Source organism: Delphinus delphis, chromosome 3, assembly GCF_949987515.2.
Source record: "Delphinus delphis chromosome 3, mDelDel1.2, whole genome shotgun sequence".
Classification (NCBI taxonomy): Eukaryota; Metazoa; Chordata; class Mammalia; order Artiodactyla; family Delphinidae; genus Delphinus; species Delphinus delphis.
Window position 1 is genome coordinate 16,246,836 of NC_082685.1, and position 17,690 is coordinate 16,264,525.

The 17,690-nt window shown below is 41.4% G+C and overlaps 1 pseudogene; it reads right to left on the reverse strand.

Annotated features, from left to right (window-relative positions):
- Window positions 1-12,225: 12,225 nt before the first annotated feature.
- On the reverse strand, window positions 12,226-16,401 carry LOC132421889 (UDP-N-acetylglucosamine--peptide N-acetylglucosaminyltransferase 110 kDa subunit pseudogene; annotated as a pseudogene).
- Between the last annotated feature and the right edge of the window lie 1,289 nt (window positions 16,402-17,690).

Here is a 17,690-nt window from a genome sequence, read left to right on the forward strand (position 1 = left end):
GAAGCCTATGTTTTGGCTAAGTGAGCTTCAGGAAGGAAGGAAATTTGTGGTTTACCTCCACTTACTTTGGAACCGCTGGTTCCAAACATCTACTTCTATGCACAGTCATCGTATCATCTGTAAAATGGAGGCAACTCTAAGACAACAGAGTTACAGAGATGTTGCACAGCTCCATGTGTCATTGTCTTCATTTGTTTCAGAATACCAATAACATCTAAGCGACTACTGAAAGAGTGCTATGTTATTTGGGGTCATCTAGTGCAGCTCTGTCAAAGTAAAGAAAAGGGACCTAGAATGACTATAATTTTCCCAAGAGGACACAATTATTTTGTGGTAAATCTGGGACAAGAACCCTGATCTCTTGGATCCCATTCCATTGTTCTTTCATTGGGTTCTGAACAACCCAGAGAAATAACGAGAAATAAAACTCCTGTGTGCTGTGTCACTGGTACAGGACATGGCAAGATTGGCATTGGAGCACTACATATTAAGAGGTATCTGAGAAATTCTTCAAACTAATTGAGATATACCAGGTACATAGAAAACAGTATGTTTTATGAAGATGATTCTGTGCAATGAACAGAACTGGTAACACACACTGGAAGGTGAATTCTCATTTTCTGGCACCTTGAAAATGCCACCTCAACATACACGTTAAAATAAACATTTGAACTGGGTCATATTTAATTCTGCATGCTCTTGTAAGTCAGCAAAATATTCCATATATCATGTAAGTTGTCACTCACTTTTTAACTTGACTTTCAATTTCTAAAAGTCTTTCCAAACATAAAACAGAGGTGGGAAAATGGTATATGGGAAGCTGCAGAGATGAAATGAGCTTATTTCATTAGGCATAAAGATGAATATCCAAACATCTTCTTCATGGCTGAAAGTGTCCAAATCTACTGTCTTCATTTTGTAGTCAAGGCTTCCGGAAAAATATGCTAATGGATTCCTTATTACCCAAATGCCCCATATCAGTTTCAGTAGGTATCATTATATATTATGGAAATTTTTCTCAGTGACAGTGAAAGACATCCTGGCTGAACATCCCCCTGCCCATGACACAGAGATGATGGTCTCAAGCTATCTTGAAGGCATTGGAGCCCACACTATCCGTTACTAATATTAATGGAGGATAAAACTTCATATTCTCTATGCTCTATATTTGTTAAATCACTTCTTCCCTTCATGAAACTGGATGGCCCATAATTGAGTCTGTAGTGTGTCTATCATTGGAAACTGAACAAAGTTTTGTTGGTTTTATTAATGTCATACATTTCTAGGGAGGGTCTATTCAATAACTAATTCTAGTTTTACAGTTACAAATAAATTATGATGTAACTTTGAATAAATTAAGCTCATCATAAAGGAAGGATACTGAGAGTTGCTGCTACCCCTTCCTTGAGGGGCTCTTGTAAAGCGCTAAGTAAAGTAACAGAGGTGTATATGTATGCATATATTTTCAATGATGATTGTACAGACTTAAAAAGAACTCTACAGAATGCATTATAGAAACCTTAATGCTGTGTGTCCCTAGTTCCCAGCTCTCTCATTAGAACTACTTAAATGAACACAATCTTATCTGTTAGGATAGCTATCAGAGTACTCCAAATACTACTTCTTGCAGTACCCTGTCCCAACCATTTGCCATCCTCTTCCCATTAGTCCTCAAGTCAGAAGCCCCGAAGATCTGTTCATTAATTTATGAACACATTTCTTCATCCAGCCAAGAAAATTGATTGATCCCTTACCAAATTTCAGGCACCATTCTTCAGCATGATGTATAGGCATGTTCAGGAAACACAGCAGTGATTAACACAGATGAATATAGTCTCTCTTGAGCTGAGGGGGGAGACAAAAGTAAATAAGCAAATATAAAATCATAAGTATAGGGCTTCCCTGGTGGCGCAGTGGTTGAAAGTCCCCCTGCCGATGCAGGGGACACGGGTTCGTGCCCCGGTCCAGGTAGATCCCACACGCCGCAGAGCGGTTAGCCCCGTGAGCCATGGCCGCTGAGCCTGTGCATCCGGAGCCTGTGCTCCACAATGGGAGAGGCCACAACAGTGAGAGGCCTGCGTACCGAAAAAAAACCCCCAAAAAAACATAAGTATAAATATGTAAATAAAACTTAAATAAATGGATAGAATAGTATATCAGGTAAGTGCTGGAGAAAAACAGCAAGCAGGGAAGGGAGATGGAGATTGTTAGCTGGTAGGAGGAGGCTGCAATCTGAAACTAAGTGATCGATGAGGGCTTTCTGTGGAGGATAAAATACAAGGGGGAACTTAAGGTTGTGAGAGGGAGCAAGGTGCATATCTGGGAAGTGAAGAGTACAAGCAGAGGGAACAGTCAGATGGAAAGGCAATGAGGTAAGAGTGGGCTTGGAGTATCTAAGGAGCAGAAAGGATGGCAGTGTGTGGAAAACAGAGGGAGCAAAGTGGAGAGGAGAAGGAAACAGTCAGACAGGAAACAGAGGCCCACATTTCTAGGGCTGTGGACGCACTTTGAGGACTTTGCTTTTCCTGTGAAGGAGCCATTGAAGAGACTTAAGTGCCATGATCTCGCTTATGTTTTAACAAGATCTCTCTGGATGCCATGTTGATTAGAGACTGTAGGAGAGTAAGGACAAGCCCCAGAAGACCAATAGTTGATTCAAAGAAGTGATTACTCAAACATGGTCCCCCTCCTCAGTAAGGACGCAGAGCAGGAATTGGCAAATAATGGCCACAAACTAAATCAGGCTCTCAGCCTGGATCTGTGGGACTGTGAGCTAATAATGTCTCACGTCTAGAAGGGTTGTTGAAGAAAAAAGGGTAGGAGAAGTGACAGAAACTGTATATGGCCCACAAAGCCTAACTGCTTAATTCTTTTTATTTTTAAGGGCAACTCATTCATTTATTGTTTAAAGATTGCAAGACAACTTCTGAATTTCTGTAGCACAATTTAAATGTTTTACTTTTATGATAAATCAGAGTATAATACAAAAAACAATTAGTTTCCAGTAATATCTATATCTCTATTCAGAATTAAGTCTTCCACAGACATGTAACCTGGAAACAAAAGCCTGTTACAATAAGCAAAGCTTCAACAGAGCTGCCACTTTTCGGGCCAGGGAAAGGTTCATCCCTATAGGAGGAGGATGTGCTATGTAAAATGGCTGCAAGGTCACAGCCTTGAGGGCGCTGGAAGTCTATTATCCTATCCCACATTAAGTAGTTTGGTGAACTTCAAACGTCCGTTCATCTGCAACCAAGCTGGCAAACTTTAACTGATATTTCAAGCAGGTAAAAATAAATTAAAAGAAATCCTTACACTGATGTTCCTTGATTCACACTGTTAAATGGTTCATTAACATGTAATTCTGGCTAAGAATTACATTTGAGACTCCTTGCTCAGATTTTGGTTAACAGTACAAATCTTTCAGAAATTCAAGTTCTTATTAATCAATAATTTGTCAGCTAGGATACATTCAGACATCAGCTGCAACTACAGGATAAGTGCACTGCCTCAGCGCTTTGGAAAGACATAATCTAGAACACTACTAGCAGACAAAATACCTGTTACTAGACAGCACAGGTGCAGTACAGCAAGACAAAAACATATATTCATGTGTGCCGGGGACCAGCCGGAGAAAGAGGATTTCACCGCCCAGGGTCAGAAGGGAAGGGGTAAGGAACTGAAGTAGCACCGACGGATGGGGTCAGAAGGACCAAGACAACTGATGGTTGCAAGGCAAATTTTATTGCACTACAGTTGCAGATTATCTAGACTAGAAAAAGGAAGGCTGCCAGATGGTGGTTTACATTATCTACAGACTGTCTCGGCTCAAGGTTAACTTCCCTGGGAGGAAACCCATAAACCCAGAAGCATCAAAAATAACCTGCATGTGCAGGGGGGAGACAGCTTTGCTTGTCTCATTTTACATTCTTTCTGATCTCTGGGCCCTGGTGATTTATCTCCCATGGAATGAAACAAGGAGGGGAACAAGTAGGGACAGTCCCTTCGAGCAGCGGCGGCATGCCTGGCATGTCCGTAGCCTGCTCTCAAGGCTGACTGCTTCCCACAGGTCCCCCTTTTTTATTTTTTAACTTTTGCTGCAAAATAATTCCATGAAGTTTAGTGCCGAGAGTAGTATACTGTTGCATGAAGATACGAAACAGACATGAGAAGATTAATATCAATAATAGGCAAATTATGGCCAGGGTAATAAATCCTGACAACCTTCCGGTAATCCAAGACTGAGGGTTTAACCACTTTAAATGGTCCAGTAAAGTCTGAATTACATCTTCTGGCGAAACATCATCAAGATGTGCATTTTGTGTATCCTGAATTTCAGCATTTAATTTCTTAAGATCAAGACTAATATTATTATCTGACCAAACACTCAGCAGATGCATTTTTACTTTTTCCCATTCTCAAATACAGTCATTGTTCTTTTAAGGAGTAACACACATCCATGTATACTTTGCATGACAGGCTAAAGGCATCGTCAATTTTAATGCTGCCATCTGATCTCCAATCCCCAAAATTGCGTTTTTAAATTCATCTAACTTGTTATTAATCTGTAAATCTATGTGACTTTGTAAAGATAAAGCAAGACTGGTATGTTGAGATAACTGATTAGCAAAGTGAGCATGATGAATACTCTGTGAAAGAGCAAGACCGGCAGTAGCCACGGTAGCAGACAGAGCAGCCGAGGCAGGTAAACTTACTATTAGCCACCCAAGAAAGCGTCTCCTTCTCTGCAAGGCTTTAGAGAGTTCCACCCATGCCTGTACTCCAGTATCTTCATACCAAGGTTCTCTCAGATGTACAGGCACCATAACATACATGGGTTGCTTTAGTATAAGCACAGATTGCGTTCCTGCAGAAGGGAACATACAACTGCTAAAAATACAATTAACACAGCTAATATTATATCCTCCTTTGGAAGAATTACCAATGTTAATAGAACCACACAAACGTGTATATGGAGGAGCAACACAAGTTATAACAGGTGTATTGGAATAAGTTAGAGCTAGTTTCCATATATCCCAGTTCTTTTAAAATGTGATAAACCTATCTATGATGGGAAAAGAAGAGATAAGAATTGACACCTTGGTATAATCTATAGTACACCATATTTGGTTATTATTCCAAGATGCATTGCAACGTTCAAAAGTGGATCCAGGAAAGTTAACGGTCATAAAAGGAGGAAATTGATTTTTTGATTTTCTGTTAAGAATAGTAACCTTATGCCCAGCTATAAATATCCCTTGTCCTCCAAGTAAACGCTTCATACAGAAATAATTTCCTGAATCTTCACCTGTAACCTTGGCTATAGTAATAGCTGAATCCCTAAGTGGTGAGGCATATGAGATTTGACCTCTAATATTAAGAGGTTGCCCATTTTATACCAAATGATGGTATCCTTAAGATACTCTCATCAGCTGGTAGCCGGGCATGTAAGAGTAACGTTGGTTCCTGTAAAACGAAGGATGCCTGGAGAGCCTGACAAACTAATTGATTGATCCATTCCCTCATAAACATCTGTATGCTCATAACTAATAGCCTTTACACGTCCAGTTTCCAGATTCAATGGGCTAAGACAGACAGGATGGGTACTAAACCAGTTAGTATAATTTACAGACATATTGATTTGTTTTATATTCCCAATAAGAGGCCCATAAACAGTTATCATTGTAAAATACAGGAAACTCTGCTTCAGACCAAGATATGGGTTGTAATAGTGGAGGATCAGGTACATAGGCCCAGTAAGTTGCTGCATTAACAGAGGGAACACATGAAATGGTTGCCAACATAGCCAAAAATAAAGTTACAGGTGTAACAGGATTATTCTGTTGTTTCACTGACTCTTGAGCTCGTGAAACCAGTTGTTTAATTTGTCCCCAAGTTGGAACATCACTCCTTTGAGTCGTCCTGGCAAGTGGTCTCCTCTTCTTCTTTTTCTGAATCAACACTGTCAAATTTTCCGGAGAGATGCAGAGCTTCTTCATCTTCTGAACTAGTTGTGAGCTGTGGCGAGCCATCTATTTGCTTGACTAAGCGCTCAGGAAGCCAGCAAGGTCCGGCGCTCATCTGGGAAAGATACACACGTGAGCACGTCCCCAAATCAACACAGGATCAGGACCACGCCAAGTGCTGGTTAACGGATCTTTCCAGAGGACCTCCGGAGATTGAGAGGCCAATCTTGGCTCAGCCACCAACCTTCCCCCTGCAGAGCAGCCAAATTTGTCAACAGTGAGAACATTTAAAATAAACAGAGCATGATTTATACGTTTATGTGGCGTTGTTCTATACAATTCCCCCCTTTCTATTTTTTCAATAGTTAGCTTTAAAGATCTATTTGCACGTTCTATAATACCTTGTCCTTGAGGGTTATATGGAATGCCTGTAATATGGGTAATTTTGTAATGAATTACAAAATGTTGCAAAAGCAGCGGGCCCATTATCTGTTTTAATAATTTTGGGAAGGTTCATGAAAGCAAAACAGTGTAATAAATGAGTGATAACATGTTTAGTAGCTTCTCCGGTCTGTGCTATAGCACAGAGGAAACCAGAGTATCGATAGTGACACGAACAAACTGTAATTTCCCAAAAGACGGGATATGAGTAACATCCATTTGCCATAAATGTCTAGGTAATAATCCACGAGGATTAACAACATAATGTGGAACAGGAAGGTGAGGTAAGCATTGTGGGCATTGCTTAACAATTTGTCGGGCGGCTTCACGAGTAAGGGAAAATTGTGTGTGTAATGTAGCCGCCGACTGACGGTGTAAAGCGTGCAACGGCTGTGCTGCTTGTGAAGCAGTTTGATCATAACTTACCATAGTATGAGGGTGTCCAGGACATGGACCATGAGTATCAACAGTATGAAGATAATGAATGCAGTACATTAGCCATTCTTGACAGCATGACGAACGGAAAGGAGGAGTACGGTAAATTGGGACCTGTCCTGCTTTAGGGAAAAGAGATTGAGGAGGAGGAGGAGGAACTTCAACTCTATTCTTGGGAGGAAAATGTACAGGATAAAGATCACGTTTAGATTGAGTTAAAACATCTGCAGTCACATTAAGTTTAGTCAATGGACCAGGCAAGTTAGAATGAGCACGGATATACAGACCTGCAACAGGACCATCATGGGAACGAATAAGCTGTTGAAGCAAACGAAAAGAGGATGATAATTCAGGGTCATTAGTATGTCCTATGCTCGCAGTCTCCAGAAGAAATCACAAGCTAATAAGATATTTACTATCAGAAAACAAATTGAAAGATATAGAAGGCAAATGTTTAAAAGACATAATGACAGCATACAGTTCAACACGTTGAGCTGAAGTCAAGGAAGTTTCTTTAACGAGGTTTGTTCCGTCGTCAATGATTACAGTAGCCACTCCTGAAGAAGAACCGTCCGTAAAAACCAAAGGTACATGAGGAACAGGCTGTTGCCTAATTATAGAAGGAAAGATATGAGTTAAGTTTGCTGAATTGGATCAATTTATCAGCAGGGTAATGGCGTTCCAAGGTACCTGAAAATCCTGCAAGAGCAAGACCCCATTCATGACTATGTTGGAAAAGCCAATTTTGTTGACGAACTGAATAAGGGATAATAATTTGAGAAGGTTCTATACTTATAGGTTGTAAGCATCTAGTTCTACCTTGCAGTATTAAATTACTAATAAGTTCATAATAAGGGTTAATAACTTTAGAGGGTGTAGTTTTCATATGAATCTATTCAATAATTCCAACAGTTTGCCATAAGACGGCAGTAGGCACATGAGGAGTTGGACAAATTATTAAGAAAATTGGAAGGTGAGTATGAATTCTAGTTAATTGTGTAGAACTGATAGATCTATTGACTATTTGTAAAGCTTGAAATCCTTCTGGAGTCATAGAGCGTGAAGAAGAAGGATCTGAGTCACCTTTAAGAATATCAAACAAAGGCTGTAATTGAGCAGTAGTAAGTTTTAAGGAAGGCCTTAGCCAATTAATATCTCCAAGTAATTTTTGAAAATCACTTAATGTTTTTAAATTATCAACTCGAATTTGCAGTTTTTGAGGCCTAATAGTAGTGTTATCAATATATTTTCCCAAATATAAAAATGGAGATTGTCTTTGAATTTTTTTTGAGGCAATGACCAAGCCAAATGATTGTAAGGACTGTTGTAAGAATTGAAAAGCAGTCTCTAATAAAGAAATATTATCAGTGGCTAAAAGCATATCATCCATATAATGTATGAGATATAATGATGGAAACCTTTTTCTCACAGGAGTCAAGGCCTGAGCCACATATTTTTGGCATAATGTAGGACTATTTGCCATGCCCTGAGGCAATACTTTCCATTGAAATCTCCTCATGGCTTCCTTAAAATTTAAGGAAGGCAAGCTAAAAGCAAAATGTTTTCTATCTTCAGGAAACAAAGGAAAAGTGAAAAAACAATCTTTTAGATCTATAACTAAAAGATGATAATTGTGTGGTATGGCTGTTGGAGAGGGTAGGCCTGGTTGAAGAGCTCCCATTATTAGCATAGTTTTATTAACAGCTCTTAGATCCTGTAATAACCTATATTTTCCAGATTCTTTCTTGATAATAAAAATATGAGTATTCCAAGGGCTACTGGAAATTTCTAAATGCCCTAATTGTTCCAGTACTGATTGTTCTGCAGCTTCTAATTTCTCCTTTGTGAGGGGCCATTGGTCCACCCATACAGGGTCATCAGTCAGCCAAGTAATTGGATCAGCAGTGAGTGGAGGAGAATCCAAGGCTCCTAAGAAAAACCCAAACCTTGTCTATCATTTTTTATTTTCACATCAATAGGAATGGACAGTTCCTTGTTGATTTGTTCCCAGCCCTTTTGTGGGAAGAAATCCTTGATCCAACATCATATTAGAGACTTGAGAGTTTGGACTATAAAGTAATACTCCCATTTCTTTTAATATATCTCGGCCCCAGAGGTTTAAAGGCAGCCCAGGCAAAACATAAGGCTGGAAGTATCCTGAATGGCCCTCACTATCTTGCCATAATAAAAACTGACTACTTTGCATAGGAGAAGAACTTTGTCCTATTCCGTGAAGTTCTGTAATAGTAGGACTAATGGGCCAACGTTTAGGCCAGTGTATCTGCGTCATAACAGAGACATCAGCTCCAGTGTCTAACAAACCTGAAAAAACCTTTCCATTAATGGTTCATTTCATTTCTGGACGTTCTTTCCCTGTCTTCTGAATCCAGTAGGCAGCATTAGACGATCCAAAAGCCTTTGTTTCTCTCTTTTGATGTTGTAAAATTTGTCCATGAGGTTCAAAGGGCAAAAGTAGCAATTGTGCAATTTTATCACCAGGAGAAATAGTTATTATATTTTTAATAGTTTGTGCCATGACTTTTATTTCTCCTTCGTAGTCAGAATCTGTGACTCCTGGCATAATAGTTAAACCTTTCATGGTGACACTACTTCTTCCCAATAATAGTCCCATCAAACCCTTGGGTAAAGGTCCACAGATGCCCGTAGAGAGGGCCTGAGGACCCATTTCAGGAGTTAATACATATCGGGCGGAGGTGCTGAGCTCCAGTCCTGCGCTTCCTGGTGTTGCTCTGGAGAGCGAGGATATTGTATGTTTCTGTTTTTGGTTAATGTCTGATTGATAATTTGAGGAGGATACACAGACATTGCCCTTATTATTTGTTGGGGCTGGGGAAGGCCCCGGGAGGAGTTTCCCGACAGTGGTGGCCCATGCTTGTGGGCCACTGAGCAACAATCTTGTGCCCAATGTTTTCCCCTATTGCATTTAGGGCATAAACCAGGGATTTTCTGACAATCTGGAGGTTTCTGAGTAGGGAAGGAAGGACTAGGGTTAGAATTAAAAGATCTACATTCTCTAGCAAAAGGACCTGCCTTTCCGCATTTAAAACAAGTCTTCGTTTTCTTTTGATTGTTTTTGAACCCCACTTTAGTTAATGCTGCAGCCACAGCAGCACCCTGTATATAAGTAGGCCCAATGTCTGCACAAAGGCGAATATAATCCTCCAATGTTCCCCGTTTTCTCCAAGGTCGAATCGCAGCCTGACATGCATTATTAGCATTTTCAACAGCAAGTTGCTTAACTACAATTGTACCAGTGAGTCCGTCCACAATGAGTCTCCCCACCGCCTGTGACAACCTATCTACAAAATCAGCATATGGTTCATCAGGTCCCCATCTAATTGTTGAAAGATCCTCAGTTTTGTGTGTAGAAGGTCATTTCCTCCAGGCTTGTAATGCCAAATGATTTATTTGAGGATAAGCAACAAAGGGATAAGTTAATTGATCTTGTAAAGAAAGATATTGTCCTTCCCCAATCAGCATATGATAATCAACTGGAATATTATGGGCAGCATTCTTTTCTGCTTGTTCAGCAGCCCGTTCATAAAAATCAAACTTCCATATTAAATAATCTCCACCATTTAAACAAGCTCGTGCAATAGACTTCCAATCAGCGGGGGGAAGAGCTTCTCCTGTCAACCATAGCAGCAGTAAAAGGAGCAGTGGGCCCATATTGAGCACAGGCAGATTTTCAATCTTTCAAAACTTTCAAAGGGAGAGCCTGATGCTCCCTAGTAGCTTGTTGAGGATTATTAGGACCAGGTCTTTCTATGACGGGACAACAGAAAATAGGATCTTCTCGTTTTATTGCTCCTTGTACAGCGCGCTGCAAGGGACTGAGCATTTTTACAGATGTAGATTTTTGAGGAAGACAGTCCTTATTAAACTGCAGCTTTCTCACTGACTTATCTATCACAGCCATTAGAAAATCATCCTCAGGATAGTTCTCTCTTTTATGTTTACAAGCCTCATCTGTTAAGTCAAAATGTTCCTCTTCATCTAAACTATTTAAATTAATTAGCTCTTTCGGTTTAGGAAGTGGTGACACAGTAGCTGATAATACAGTCTCTCCTTCTGTCAGAGGCTTATGTTTTTCTGACTTTACATTCAAATCAACACTATCATGAGAAGAATCTAAACATATTTTTATCGGAGTCCACAAACTATATGTAACAACAGGAGTATGAGTAGGCCCTCGAGACTCATAATAATTTTTTAAATCTTCTCCAACTTTCTGCCAGATTTCTATGTCAACAGAGCCGCCATCAGGAAACCAGGGAGATACACCATGGATATGCTGTAAAAATTCAGTCAACCGTGAGGTAGAAACTTTATTACCCCGAGCTTTAAGCATCGAAAGTAAAACCTGAGCAAATAATTCACACTCTTTGAGCCCTTTTGCCCCATCTTATTTTACTTCTGACTATTGCCTTATGCCTCTATTAGTTTCACTTTTACTGGTGGCCACACATATTTTGCATAAGGGTTCTCTTACCTGCACTTTCTTTCTCTTTTAACTGCCTTCACGCTTCAGGTCCCTGTTCGAGTGCCACTTGCCGCGGACCAGCCGGAGAAAGAAGATCTCACCGCCCAGTGTCAGAAGGGAAGGGGTAAGGAACTGAAGTAGCATCGACAGACGGGGTCAGAAGGACCAAGACAACTGATGGTTGCAAGGCAAATTTTATTATGCTACAGTTGCAGATTATCTAGACTAGAAATCAGAAGGTTGCCAGATGGTGGTTTACATTATCTACAGACTGTCTCGGCTCAAGGTTAACTTCCCTGGGAGGAAACCCATAAACCCAGAAGCATCAAAAATAACCTGCATGTGCAGGGGGGAGACAGCTTTGCTTGTCTCATTTTACATTCTTTCTGATCTCTGGGCCCTGGTGATTTATCTCCCATGGAATGGAACAAGGAGGGGAACAAGTAGGGACAGTCCCTTCGAGCAGCGGCCGCATGCCTGGCATGTCCTTACCTGCCCTCAAGGCTGACTGTTTCCCACACGTATGTTGCCTTGTTTAAGCCTCAAGCCCTCGATCCTTTGTTGCAATACAATAATTTCATTCCTATGGTTTTCAATACCAAAAACTCAACCTCCAGGAGGGCTAAGGTCTAATTTGTACTCCAAACCAAGTAGCAGTGCAGTTCACTACTACTGAGGCTGGATCCATAAAGACTTCAAGACCACGTCCAGAAGACAAGTTATTATATATAATACCCTAGAAGGTCTGAAACATAATTATCATATACATAGCTGGTCCTTCAGAGCTTTTTACCTATAACATGTTTTTTGATGAAAGTTATTTAATGTACTGGAGATAACTGTGACTTACTGATCAAATATTTGAATACTTATACTTACCTGGGATTTCATTTCTGCTGAAAGAAAAAGGAAGAACAGGACTCACTAAAAAAAAAAAAAAACTTTAGAAATGAAAGTAAAAATCTTAACACACACTATCACTTTTGGAAGCAGCATAGAGGGGCAGTCAACGGTAAAACACTGGTGAAATAGGTCACAACTCTGGGTCAAAAATCCATTGTCGTTATCATCAGTGACAGTACCACAACTGTGCCCTTCAGAATTAATAATCACTCCTAAGGATCTTCATTTGGCACCAGATGATGCGGTTAAGAGAAACACTCTGGGAGGTTTTGAATCAGACTTGGTTTTTTGTTAGCCAAGTTACAGGAGAATTTTTAAAGTTGGGGGAGGGGAAGAAGGAAACGGACCAGGAAAAGAATTTAAGCCATCATCTATACACCAACAAAGCACTGATAGTTCCAAACATTATGTCAGACACTAAAATGACTGATATAGGCTCAAGTGGTTTATAAAACCTATAAGAAGACTACACCAGCAAAGTCCCCATTTATCTGTAGAGTTCAGAAACTAAAACAAGGAATATTTTAGCTTAAAAGCTTATCTCAAGAGAATCATCCACACTTCACATGAATAAAAATACCTGAAACCAAACATTTTTAAAAGCTCCAATACCCAAAATATAAAGAAAAATATTAATCCAGAAGACTCAATCAATCCATGATAATCACAAAACGGCTGGGCAATCTCTATCTCCCTTCCACACTAACCATCCATCCCATGGAAGACCAAGGGAGATCAGACCTTCCAGACTTACCTTCCAGACCTTCCAGACACCTGGCTGCTGCAAAATTCTATGGAGACTCCTTGTGGAACAGCAGTTTCCCATCTCTTGTGTCTCTCCCTATCGTGATCATGATCATGCAGGAAGCAAGTCTGGCTGTGCTATTTCTTATCATTGTCTGTCACCCATCTGCAGCATGGTATTGTACAGATAAGGAAAAAGTAGTTCCCTTTCCCCCAGAAGGTTGAGGCTCAGGTACAGGGTAATTCTCCTGTGCACACAGTCATTATTTAGGCCGACTCAGTGACTTCAACAGGCTTAATCATGTGATCAGGTTTGTTGCCAGCTGCGTAATGCTCCCACATCTGTAGATAGAGCTGCTCTAGGTCCATTGTGTATTGTTTGGTGTTGAACAGAGGGCTAGATGTTCTCTGCTTCCAGACTTTGCCACGAATTTTCTTCAGGTATTCTAGATCAGTTCCCAGTTTCACAGCTATGTCTTCATATTCTTGTCTATTTTGAGCAATAAGCTCAAGACAGCCTAAACAAGTGAGCTGGGAAGCTGCAACTCGGGAAGCAAGAGTCTCTCCTGGCATAGTCACCACGGGTGTCCCTGACCAAAGGACATCCATCCCTGTGGTGTGTCCATTACAGAGTGGAGTGTCCAAGCAGACATCAGCCAGCTGGCCTCTCCGAACATGTTCCTCTTTAGGAGCAACAGGTGAAAAAATGATACGGTTCTGGGGAAGGCCCATATTTTGTGCATACTGTTGAATATTAGGTTCTCCTACTGCTGGAAAACGCAACAGCCACAGTACACTATTGGGAACACGCTTCAGGATATTTGCCCACATCTGCAAAGTAGATGGGTCAAGTTTATATAACTGATTAAAGTTACAGTACACAATGGCATCTTCCGGTAACCCGTACTGAGAACGTGTGGTTACAATAATGGTACGGAGAACCTCCTCTCCAGTGGCAGCCTTAATGTTGATCTGGGTAGTTGCCAGTCCATTGCTAAGACTGAATCCATTAATTGTTATCTGAATTTGTCCTCTGTTAATCATTTCAATAACTGCCTCTGCAATAGTATTCATAGGAATGACAGGCATATTAAGAGCTGTATTACTGCTGTCCGCATTGTCTCCTCCATCAGGACATTTCATCTTGACAATCTGCACATCTGGGAGACTATCAAGAAATGCTTTGAGGTCGATGCCATTCAGCACAATCCGATTGTCATAAATGTGCCCATTGGACTGAAAATCGATGACTGCTTTCTTCTTCAGGTGAGGGAACATATTAGCATGATCACCAATAAAGAAAGTATGGGGCATATAAGCCAGTTTCTCAGAATACTGCTCAGCAACTTCAGCAGGTGAAGTTTCCTGATCAGTGATGATATAATCCATGAAAAGCACGCCACTGGTCCCAGGGTAGCCCAGCCACATTGCCTGAATAGGAGCTGGCCTGAGAGCAAAGAGTTCATTTCGAGCACCCCTGGTATAACCATTCATATTTACAAGGATGTGTATACCATCTTGATGGATGCGATCAGCTGCTTTCCCATTGCATGGAATCTGAGAAAGATCAATGAAATGATGGGCTTCTGCCATCACCTTCGCTCGGAAGTTTGTGCCATCATCTGGGCTCAGGGCATAACAGAATACCTCAAATTTATCAGGATTGTGCATGCCTGGAATAGATTGCATAAGATGAGAAGTAGGATGATTCCCAAAGTCAGAACTCACGTACCCTACACGCAGTCGACCATCACTGAGCTTCAAGTCTTTTGGATGTTCGTACGGTGGTTTATGAAGGACACTGATCTCATCCAAGCAGAGGTTCCCATGGCTCTCAGCAATAGCCTTCCTGAAGCCATGAGAAAGAGGACAGAGCATCCTATGATGAGGCTGCACAGAAGGCAACCTATTCTTCTCCAGCTGGTCAGCCACAATGCTGACCAACTTCTTCATTCGCTCATCATAGTCTGTCCAATCACAGACAATCTGCAGGCAATGAGCCAAATCACAATAAGCGTCAGGAAAATCAGGTTCAAGCTTCAGAGCAGTGCGATAAGAAGCAATTGCTTCTGGAATATTCCCTGAATACTTGTGAATGGAAGCCAGATTGCTGTGGGCATCCGCAAGTGCAGGGTTAATCTGAATGGCACGAGTGTAACACTGCAAGGCTCCCTGAACATCCTGCATCTCCTTTAGAGTGTTTCCCATGTTACAGTAGGCATCAGCAAAGGTAGGACTGATTCGAACAGCCTCCTTAGAATGCATCAGAGCTTCCTGCAGTTTTCCCTGCTGCTGCAATACACTTGCTAAATTTGAATGGGCAACAGCAAACTCTGGGAAGACTTCTAATGCTTTACAATACAAGAGAACTGCCTCTTCAATGTTCCCCTGGTCTCCTTTGATATTGGCTAGGTTATTCAGAGAGTCTGCATGGGTGGGACACAGCCGCAGAGCTGTATTATAACCATCTTCTGCTTCGGCAACACTGCCCTTCTCTTCCAGAGCGTTGGCTAGGTTGCAGTAAGCATCAGGGAAGTGTTGTTGCAATTCAATAGCTCGCCTGTAGGTGTCTATTGCCAGATCGATCAGGCCTTGCTCATAGTATACACAAGCCAGGTTGGCATGTACCACTGCATGATTTGGGCTCAAGCTTAGGGCACAAAGGTAAGCTGCCACAGCTCTGTCAAAAATCCGTGCCTCTTGCAAGACGTTTCCTAAATTGATATAAGCATCCAGAAAATTGGGGTCAAGGGTGACAGCCTTTTCAAAGTGATGAATTGCAAGCCAAATCTCCCCTTGTGCATTGAAAACACAGCCACGATTACTCCAAGCTACTGCAAAGTTCGGTTGCGTCTCCATTGCTTTCAAATAACATGTCTTGGCTCCTTCCAAGCGACCCAGGGCTTTGAGCAGGTTCCCCAGGTCACTGCGAACACAGTACAAATCAGGATTGCACTGAAGAGCAGAGACGTAAGCTTGTACTGCCCCTTCCATGTCGCCTGCTGCTACCAAAGCGGCTGCCAGGTTAATATAACCATCGATGATATCTGGCTTGAGATGCAATGCATGCCGGTAATGCTCAATTGCTTCCTGCAACTGCCCTTTTTCCTTGTACACATTCCCCAAATTCGAATAGGCTTCTGCCAGAAGAGGGTTCTGTTTAATTGCCAGAGTACTAAAGTGGGCAGATCTGTCCAGCCTTCGACACTGGAAGTGTAGAGATGAAAGTAATAAAAGTACTCCAGTATTGTCTGGCTCTTGTCTCCACAGCTGCATGCAGTGTCTCTCAGCTGCCTCAAAATCTCCTGCCTGATATTCTCGATGTGCCAACTCAGCTAACCCTTGGAAGGAAAGCATACGTTTCATTGGTTCTGTGCTGTCGGCCACATTGCCCACAGAAGACGCCATCTGGAGCTTCTGGAGAGAATGATAAAAGGGGGTAATTGAGTCCCACTGCCGCCACTACTGGCAAGAATGTTTCCAGAGGTAGCAAATACGAGGGCAGCAGCCATACCACTGCTTTGGCAGGCTTAAGCGGTGGCGACAGTTACAGGCACCGAACCTTAGGAACTCTGGTTGGTCGTCTAACTCTCACGCTCTTGAAATCTTCATTCTTAACCTGCCCTCTTCCACCATTTTTCTCCTAATCAGGGAATAAAAATTACCTATACACTTGCCTTAGAAGAAATCAAAAGTCAGTAGTCCAAACACTTTTCAAAATTTTGTTTTCTGCCCAGTTGGAAAGGAAATACATGATTGACTTTACTTCATCATTCATAGAGTCAATGTGGAAAACATTAGGGCCGTGAATTTCAATACAGTAAGATCAGAAAATTTTAAATTGGCCTTCCCAAACCACTAATAAGTAATCGATGTTGTATATAATGCTAAAATCTTAGAGACTGAGTTTGATATTTTGAAAGTTCTGAAAGGATTAGCTAATTTCTCCTCATCATATTTCTCATGCCTCAAACCTGAGTATTACTTTTTTAAAAATAAATTTATTTATTTTTATTTATTTATTTTTATTTTGGCTGCGTTGGGTCTTCAATGCTGCGTGCAGACTTTCTCCAGTTGCGGCGAGCGGGGGCTACTCTTTGTTGCGGTGCCTGGGCTTCTCATCACAGCAGCTTCTATTGTTGTTCCACAACTCTATGGGTTCCTTTTGAGGTCTTATGAAGAACCCTAGAAATTAATTCATGTAATTATAGGTTTTTGCAAAATTGTCAAAAGTGAGATATTTTAACTTCCATCAGGTAAGACCAGCGTCTCTTTCTTTGCCAATTTTCCTTCTATCATATTCCGCTGTGTTGGATCATATTGGAATGGCCACAGGCTTTTTTGAAATCTGGCTAAGGAGATTTTCTTTTGTTCTGTGGTACGTGGACCTCTCACTGTCGTGGCCTCTCCCGTTGTGGAGCACAGGCTCTGGACGTACAGGTTCAGCGGCCATGGCTCACGGGCCTAGCCGCTCCGCGGCATGTGGGATCTTCCCGGACCGGGGCACGAACCCATGTCCCCTGCATCGGCAGGTGGACTTTCAACCACTGCGTCACCAGGGAAGCCCTAAGGAGATGTTTTAAGTGAGGCTATTATGTGATTTTCAGACATCACCATATGTAATTGACTATATACTATCCCATTACAGGAATAACTTCCAGTACTCATACTGACTATTCTACTGACTTAACTAGCAC